This window comes from Phaenicophaeus curvirostris, chromosome 12, assembly GCF_032191515.1.
Source record: "Phaenicophaeus curvirostris isolate KB17595 chromosome 12, BPBGC_Pcur_1.0, whole genome shotgun sequence".
Lineage (NCBI taxonomy): Eukaryota > Metazoa > Chordata > Aves > Cuculiformes > Cuculidae > Phaenicophaeus > Phaenicophaeus curvirostris.
In genome coordinates, this window is record NC_091403.1 from 18,530,943 (window position 1) to 18,540,222 (window position 9,280).

The following is a 9,280-nucleotide window of genomic DNA, read 5'->3' on the forward strand; positions in this document are numbered from 1 at the left end:
ACAAGCCTAGGAGCTGAGCATGGCATGGCAGCAAAGAGAGTGCAGGACTGCCAGAGACCGACTTGCACGAAGAATGAGAAGAGCTAGAGTCTTCTGTAGTGTAGAGAAAATTGCCTTTGCCAACTATCTGCGGTTCTAAAGCAATTACATTTGGGGGGAAGCTGAGAGCACGCTCAAGTGCTGCATGCATGGATGCTACGTTTTAAAATGCAAGAAACGAGGAAGAAATAAAGTAGAAAAAGAAAACGTCTTTAAAAAAAGAATTATTTGATTCAGTAAGTACTGAGAGGATAAAATATTTATAACTCGGGGAGGGCACAGATCTTGGAGGCAGCCAGACATCCTAGCAATGGGACAGCTGAGAACTCAGCAGAGGAGCCTGGGCAGCATGCTCCCACTGCTGGTCTCCTGGAAATCCTCCCTGGAAAGCTCTGACAAGGAGGCAGCTGAGCTCTGCTCGGCCCAGCAGAAATGGGGTTTGCCTCAGTTAGGACAGCAGTCACCCTCCGTTCCAGCTGCTTGCACAGGAGGGACAGTAACACACAAGAGTCACTGAAGTGCCAGCATCAGACTCGGGTCTTGGTGGGATTAAACACCCTCAGAGAAATCATGGAATTGTCAAGGTTGGAAAAAAAAAACGTTTAAGCAGTCCAACTGTCAGCCCAACCCCACCATGGCTACTGAACTGTATCCCAAAGAGCCACAGCTACATGATTTTTTAACCCCTGCAGGGATGGAGACTCCACCACTGCCCTGGGCAGCCTCTGCCAGTGCTTCACCACTCTCTTAGTAAATAAAATTTCCCTACTATCGAATCTAAATCTCACCTGAACGAAATAAAGAGCTGCCTTAACACTTCTCTTTAAGGACTTGCAGGCTGACCCAAAACCCAATAAGCATCCCAGCACCTACCAGTTAAAGCATTTCCAGGCTCAGATTTAGACCAGAGGAGGCAACAGCTTCGTTTGGCCATAGATGTGAAGCTCCTTCAAGCTATAAGAAATACTTCTAATCTCCTTCCCTGACAAGCCAGCACCCTTCACCACCAGTTTTCCCCTATAATCTGCTGGAATTAGGAAGGATCCCAGGCTGTAAGCACATTTTCTCTAATTACCAAGGTGGCAGGGGCCAAGTTGCTTCAATCCCCAGAGCTGTTGCAGTGACTGCTGCCGGCACTACTTAGACATCCAATTTATCAGGAGGATGCCCCTTTTGCTTTCTCAACACGTGTCTTCCCCTCGTCTTTATCTGCTCTAGGGACAGGTGTGGGAAACGGAGAAGTGGCATCCACTGCTGCTGGTGACAGAGCCCCTTTTCAAGGATGCTGTTCTGCTGTTATTACCAACTCTTGCCAAGTGGAATTGAGACATGAAGTAGATTTGTGCCCAAGATAATGGCGTTTATTAGACAAGCTATTGAGGAGAAAACAAAAGCTAACAGTGGAGAGCCACTAAGAGGAACGCTTAAAGAGAATCCATCAAGAATACAAAGAGGAGCACCGTTAATAGTTGGTGCTTCCCATCAATGACTAGAAACCTTGAGCAGTCCCTTAACAATGCCGGGAGAGGGAAGGTTATTGTCACCCAGTACGAGGTGACAAACAGCACAAAGGCGCCCACATCTTCGGACAGGGCATCATCTGACACCTTCCTTCATGGCCAGAGGTGACTGAGCATCTCTGCTCCAGGGTGGCAGCCCCCAGCTCACCCGTGAGCCTTCTCCTCACCTGTATGAGCACCATATGTTACCTATACCAAACGATATCTATACCATATGCTACCTACAGCAGGATGTCGCGCTCCAGAGCCAGGATCCCAGCCCAGCTGCTCCAGCCCCTGTCACTGCATCCTGTAGCAGGATGGGGACAGAAGGAGAATCCAGGCTTATCACTGCCCTGGAGCAACCAGGCACTTCTGGTAAAGCCAAAGTTGCCCCTTCCATGCCTTGAAAATCAGGGATCCATCTAGATCTTCCTATTGGAGAGCTATTCCTTCTCAACAAAGGAGACCTGTTCCTGAAAAATCTTCCGATAAAAATGCAATTATGATGGGATAAACTTCTTCCGGAAGATCTTTCACCCCGAGATTTTATCACCCTCCCCTTCTTCTCTGGGAGGATGCTGAAGGGCTAGGCTGGGGCCTGAGCCAGCAGTGACGGGGAGGATGGTGAGTCCAGGCGCAAGGGCATCCCTGCAGCCCAGCAGCTCCCAAGAAGTTTATTGCTTGTGACACGTTGTCAAAGCGAGACACGCCTCATTAGTCAGAGCTGAAGCAAATGAGAGGGCTCCTTAGCCAATTAAAAAATAACAACAAGGATGCTCTGTGGGGCCTGACCCCTCCCTTTCGGCCCTGCCAGCAAGTGGGAAACCAATGCAAGATGCAACACAGACCCGAGCCACAGATGAATCCATCACCAAGATGAATTCCCTGTATCCAACAAGCAGCAGCAGCTGGGAGCAGCCAGCAATCAGTACACAGCCAGGCTAGGAAAACAGAGCTCAAGGAACCACACCTGATACTCAAAGAGTTTGAAAATGAGAGGTTTCATTTCACAGTTTCAGGAGCATTTTGTTTCTCAACTCTTGAAACAGAGCTCATTGACTCTCCTGAGTGGCATTCTCTGCTAAAAAAAAATCTATTTTTAAAAGCTTTTCTTTTTTAAATGACGTGGATTTCCTTTGTGGGTTAAGCTGAGCTGGCACATGCCTTTATTGTTGTTTTTTTTCTTTGTTTGTTTGGTTTTTTTTTCCTCTGAGATTTATCAGACTTTGGTGCAGAGGGCACTACAACTCTTCTCCAGCTTGCCAGCAATGCTGACCCCCTGGAGTTTTACACACCCAGCCTCCTCACCAGCCAGGGCAGAGCCCACCCCAGACCCCCTGATACGCAGCATGTGGGGGGCTGCACCCAGGATTGAACAGCAAAGCCTCCCAAAGTTCACAGAAGGGGAGAGGTGGACGCAGGCAAAATGGGCAGAGGGACCGTTTTGATGCCCGTGGGCATCAGCGGGCAGAGCATCAGCTTCCCCAGCACCAGCCAGGGTGATATCTTACAAGAGCACAGACGTGCTCATTAGCAGAGAACACCCCAGCTCATCACTTTCCAAATGGGCACCAGAGGAATCCAAGAGCCAAGGACAGAGCCACGGACGTTGGATGGAGCAGACAGCTCCAGCACCAGGAGATGGGCTTGCAGTCCCTGCAGCAAGGACTGGGATGCCAGACAGCGGGTTTCACCTTACAGAGGACACTTCCAACAAGCAGTGGAGTCACCCAGGGAAGAGGCAGCCCTCTTCCACTCACACAAGGACCCAGCAAGAGACAGGAACCATGGTTCTTCAAGGCATGGTTGAGTGGTGACGTGCCTGTGGCTCCCAGCCTGTCCCCTGGGTGTGTGGATTCTCACTCCGCCTTCCCCTCACTGCCTCTTGCCCAGCACCAGGCGGGCAGAACTGAGCCCAGCTTTCACTAGCATTTGCCTAAATTAAACAATAAACAAGGAGTTGTTGCAGATTTTCCCTTACACTGCAGTTCCTTATTAATCCCCACAGTAAACACAAAGGAAAAAAAACCCTCACAATTAACCTAAGAGAGATACTTTCTGCTTAAAGACACAAATGGATGCTAAAAGCAGACAAAGGAGCTGGAGCAAATGCACGGAGAGGGAACGGGGAGCAGGCCAGGGGCCCTGGGAAGGCAGGGAAGAGTGGCAGGGCTTGTGCCAGCCGTGCATAGGAGCCTCTGACACATGGGAACCATCCCAGGAAGGGAATCTGCAGGGCAGCTCAGACCACACAATCCTACACAGCTGTCGGGGTCTGTCACCCCCTTCCTGAGGACAGGAGCACCCTTCATGCACCCCTTACCCACCCCATCCTGAACCGACCTCTCCTCCCAGCAGGTCCCCGAGGCCAGGTGGGAGTGTGGCTCCTGGGGTGGAAGTGGGGTGCAGCACGTCAAGCTCCAGGGAATGGTTGGGCAGCAAAAATGCAATTACCCACTCAGAAAACGACCAGGGCACTGGCACCAGCCCCCTACACTGGGCGACTAATGCTGCATGATGCTGCTTTAATGAGAAATGGCCATTTGAAGCTTAACAGCTCTCACTGGCAGGTTCTTCCCTTCTCTTCCCACCATAGCAGCTTCCCATACAGTGCACCCAGCTAATTAATTACAGAGCACACTCCAATCAGTCAGGCCATCCTACTGCCGTTAAAGGCATTTAAGAGATAATGCCATGAAACTCCAGGTGGACTGGCTTGACCCCAGCCTCCAACACCACCGGAGTATTTGGGAGCTGCCACTGGGCAGCTGACATCCCACATCCAAACAAACTGGAAAAAATCCGCAGATGCTTGCAATGCTCTCTGTGCGCTGGGTTTCTGAGCCCTCACTGACTTTAATCAGACCTGTGCTGTCTTCCTCCAGTCACCCCTTGCCTTGGGGCCGTGCAGAGCACATGCCAGCTTGGCTCAACACAAGCACAGGTGAAGGAGGTGCCACCTGCCCTACTTCTGCCCACTCTGAGTTTGCTCTCAGCATGGCAGAAGGACAGATTTGAAGGCCAGATGCCAGCCCATCTTCTCCCCGCTGCTGCCTGCACGTGCCTCACATATGGTCAGCAGCGGTGGAGGCTGCCTCAAGGTGTCATGCACCACTGATGCTGATATGCCAGGGCATCCTGATCCCTTCCCACCTCGCTGTATGGCTCTGCTCCACCTCCCTGCTGCTCTTTCAAGTACTGAGAAATGACTGCCACTGCTCAGGACAGCCCAGCCCTGCTTTGAAGGCAAGTGGAGGTAGGAGAGTGGTTAAAGTGGACAGCCAGCACCTTTATAGAATCACAGAATTATACAATAGCTTGGGTTGGAAGGGACCTCAAAGCTTATCCAGTTCCAACCCCCAGGCATCCAGCAGGGATATCTTCCACTTGGACCAGGTTGCTCCAAGCCCCATCCAACCTGGCCTCGAACACCTCCAGGGATGGGGCAGCCACCACTCCTGCAGGCAATCTGGGCCAGGGCCTCCCCACCCTTACAGGAAAATATTTCTTCCTAAAATCTCATCTCAATCTCTCCTCTTTCAGCTTGAAACCATTCCCCCTTGTCCTATCCCTGCACGCCTTGAACAAGAGCACCTCCCCAGCTTTCCTGTAGGCCCCCAGCAATGATGGTTATGATTGTTGGTACCGATGTGCTGATCTCTTTATAGGATGCTCTCAGCTTTTCAGGGATGATTTAAATCTCCTCCTCAGAGTAAAAGTGTGGGAGTTCAACTAAAAACTGAAGCACTGAGGAGGGAGGAGTTATCAGACCCCTTTGACAAAGGTGGGGGCTTGCACTCACTCAGCTCATTTGCTCCTAAGTCAGCCACTGTCCCTGCCACCACCACTGGCAACTGGTGCATTGAGTGGGTGCATCCGATACCTCAGGCAGCCTTTTTCTCTCAGTCACACCCATCCAAGAGCCAATCCTGACCATGTGTCCCTGGGAGCCACACTGGTTCCCAATCCACTCACTGCAATGGTGCCAGACCCTGAGAATCCCTGTGAAGTCTCACTGTGGTCACATTGCTTTGTGCCAGCAGAGCTCCCAGCCACCTCATATTCGATGATGAAAGCGGCTGATTCTGTGATTTACTGATCCTATCCTTGGTTAATTTTTCCTGCGCGGGGTGAGGATAAGCTCCTGGATTTGCAAACATTTGGAGGATTGTGGTTTTAATTTTTTTTCCCCTTATTGTGTTTGCACGCACCAAAAGCTTTTACGCCTTGATCCAAAGCCCAAAGTCAAGGCGGGGGATATACATCAAGTCTAAATATTCTCCTGTCACAGGTAGCATCAAAAGCCTGTTGCAGTTGAAATAAAGGGTGGATTTTGCTCTTGCTTGGTCCAGCCCATATCTCACAGCATCCTGACATTCAACGACAAGTGTGGAAGAGTTTCTGCCCCTCGATTGCACCTCCAAAATACTTTTGTCAGAGACTCCAACACAGATAACAATAGCAAGGGACAGAAAGTCTCTTCCAAGAGCTGTCCTTGGCTAAACCAGCCCTGGCCAGGTACCCAGCTATCTTGCATCAGCACCAGACAGGTCATGGTGATCAGCAGCAGGAGAATCAACGAGATTATTTGCAACTAAACAACAACCTACAAGTTTCACTACTGTGGATTTGCAAAGGAAAGGTGTGACTCCAGCAGGACTGGAGCACAGCTGCAAGCAAAACAGCAGCAGTGACAATGAGCACAAATGGAAAGAGGATGGTGCTGGGATGACGTGTAGTAGCTGGGTCTTCCTGAACACATCATATCTGAGCATCTACAGATCTCGCCATCTTACAAGGACATTCACTGAACGCCTCCTTACAGTGTCAGCAACAGACAGCAGCAATAAGCAAGATGAGCCAGAACTGATGGTGGTCAGTATGGATAAGGCAGAACCAACTCCAGACCTCTAACACCAGCTGCTGTTAGGTGCTGGTGGGAATTGCATGAAGGCTGACTTCTTCTACTCAGCACCAAAATGAAGTACAGCTAAATCATTACCTTGGACCTTAAAATAAGGAACATAATTACAATAACAACATGATACTACAGCTTTGTCCAGAAAAGCAGAAGCACCAGCTCCTCGTATTCACAACCCTTCCAGCAAGCCAGCAGGGATGAAGGAGCACCATTTCTTTGAATCATCCGTCTCATTATCCCCTGGGAAGGCTAAGGATGGAGGACCGCTCAGCACGCCTGGATGAACAATAAAATAGAATATGATGTCTTTGTTCCTCCTGCTGGTGTGTCTGAGACCAACACCTTAGAGCGTTTGGCCACAGAGAGGCTTCTTTTCGTGGCAGCGATACAACCATGGTGGGATGCCACAGCTGGAGGACTATGTGCAGGAACTTCAGCTCTCTGATCCGAATTCAGCTCCAAAGGATAACAAGAATAGCACAGGACAGGAGGCAAGGAGAGGGATGCTCCATGCACCTCAGCACTGCAGCCCTGGCAGCGTGGGGACATCCCCATGGACACCAAGCTCCCCTGCCACAGCCATTTGGAGAGGGAAGAGGCTTTTCCCCATGGATTTGGAGAACCAAAATTCTTCAAATACTTATCTCAAGAGCTCCTGTAAAGCATTCCAGTGATTTTGGCAGGAGAAGGGAAGAGAACCTGTTCAATAAACCTGAGGCCACCCCACCTTGCATGCCTACAAGATGGCTCCAGAGTGCCCTGGTTGTGGAGGTAATTCCCTCACTCTGCTCTTCCTCACAAAACAGGTTATGCCTCCTGATGGATTTGCAAAGACTCCCCTGGGAACCGATTAAAAAGATGAGCAGAAACGAAGTGATGCTGAAAAAGCATCAGCCCCTTGGAGGACAGCATTGACCTGAGGTCGTGCCATTAGTCCAGAGCACCCACTCTGCACCAAGCCCCCAAAACAAAGCACCAGAGAAAGCTCTTAGCCTTCAGGATCCATCTTCCCTTTCCCACAGCTGTAGCACCAAGATCACTGCTGGAGCCTGCACCGTCCCATTTTTTTGTACCCTGATATGAACCCTTCCTAGGAGCCGCCAATTAAACCACTGAACTGTTCTCAGCTCAGCCTCCCATGCATGAAAACGTCCTGTAATTTTGCACCTGCCAAGAGCTGAGTCCCAGCAGATTCATCTTGAACTGACACTTGAGGATAATTAAACCCCTCTCTCTTCTCTGTTATCAGCATAGCAGATAAAAGGAGAGCCCTGGGGCCTTCCAGTTGCCGTTGCAGTGAGTTGCCCCTGTACAAGGCAAGGAACGGAACATCAGATGAGACTCAGCTTCTCAACAGAGACTTGGACTGGGGGCAGGGGGACACAAGCTTTGCAATGTGCCCTAATTTGGCAGGGGAGCTGAGCAAGATGTTAAAGGCATGCAAGCAGCTTCCCTAGCAGGGAGGATCATCTGGTGAGCGGAGCGCTGGAAGTCAGATGTCTGGGACCAAACCACACACCCCACCCCACCCCCTTGATTCTAAACTTAGGGTATCATCCATAACTGAGCCATTGGACCCTACAGGTTCAGTCAAGATGGTCCAGACACCCTTCTCATCTCCTTTAGCTCCAGCTTCTGCTACCCAGGGCAGGGGCTGGCTGCCTCTGTACATCCCGCTGCAGTCGGCGCTCGGTACCAGGTGCCCCAGAGAGTTAGTACCAAGTTGGGGAGCCTTGGGGAGCAGGCGGCAAGGCGGGCAAGCAACCAACAGGCAGCAGGCAGATCTCTACCCATCTCCTGTGAGCGCTGCCTGAGGTTACTGGATGCATCGAACCTCAAAGCCAAGCTTCGATCGCAGCGGTTTTGAGGTTGGCGCTGAGCATCTTCCATCCCTCCGGGCTGGGCCTCCAGCAGCTCGGGCACTTCGGGGGGGGCTCAGAACACGGTGACCCCCACCTGCCTACCCCAAGGAGCCCCTCGCACCGGGATGCGCCCCCCCTCCCTTCCACCCAGCCCCACCGCGAGGGGACCAGCTCCCACTTGCTGAGCGATGCTCGGAGGAGCCGCAGGTCTCCCGGGAGCACGGGGCGGTGGCAGGATGGCTCTCCCCCCCTTCCTCCTTTTCTCCTCCAGCCCCACCGATGCCTTGCTGCCCTCCTCCTCCTCCTCCTCCCCCGTTACCTCCGAGGGCTCGGGCGGCGGCCAGCAGGAGAGATGCTCCGCGCTGCAGCTGCGCTCGGCTCCGCGGGGCTCGGCGCATCCTCCGCCTCTCGGGGCTCAGCCGGGCTCCTGCGCCCCGCTCCCCACCGCTCTCCTCCCTTTGACTCCGCGCTTCTCCGCTTCTCCCTCTTCCCCCCGGCGGCGGGGGCGAGCGCATACCCCGGGGTTTGCGGCTTTGCTGCCGCTCCCCGCGTTATCGCGGCTCCACCGACCTCCCGCAGCAGCAGCAGGAGCAGCAGAAGCAGCAGCAGCCGCCGTAGCCAGGCGCCGCGCCCCCACCCCCGCCCGCCCCCGCCTCCCCGTTCCCCTCCGAGCCCGACAAATCGCGCTCGGGATTGCTTTAAAGAGAGAGTGGCTGCCCAGCCAGCCAGGGGGAGGTGGGAAAGCTGCTCCTGGGGATGCACCGTACCCTCCTGGGGATGAGCATCACCCCCCGGGCTCCCCAGGATGCTGGGCAAGTGATGCAGCTGAGCCCCGACAAGCTCGACGCACCGATGGCTGCAAAGGCTGCAAAGCAGCCATCGGTGCGTCGAGCTTGTCGGGGCTCAGCCATGTCCCCACAGGCAGCCCAGATGCTGAATCCCAGTACTCGGGACAC

At 52.7% G+C, this 9,280-nt stretch overlaps 1 protein-coding gene across 2 annotated transcripts in view; it reads right to left on the reverse strand.

The window, feature by feature from the left end:
• LINGO1 (leucine rich repeat and Ig domain containing 1) overlaps positions 1 to 8,771 on the reverse strand; it is a 176,785-nt gene extending 168,014 nt beyond the window's left edge. For both annotated transcript variants that reach the window (XM_069866903.1, XM_069866901.1), the window contains exon 1: positions 8,644 to 8,771. The gene's annotated coding sequence lies outside the window, so the exon portion shown is untranslated. The remainder of the gene's footprint in view (positions 1 to 8,643) is intronic.
• Positions 8,772 to 9,280: the final 509 nt, after the last annotated feature.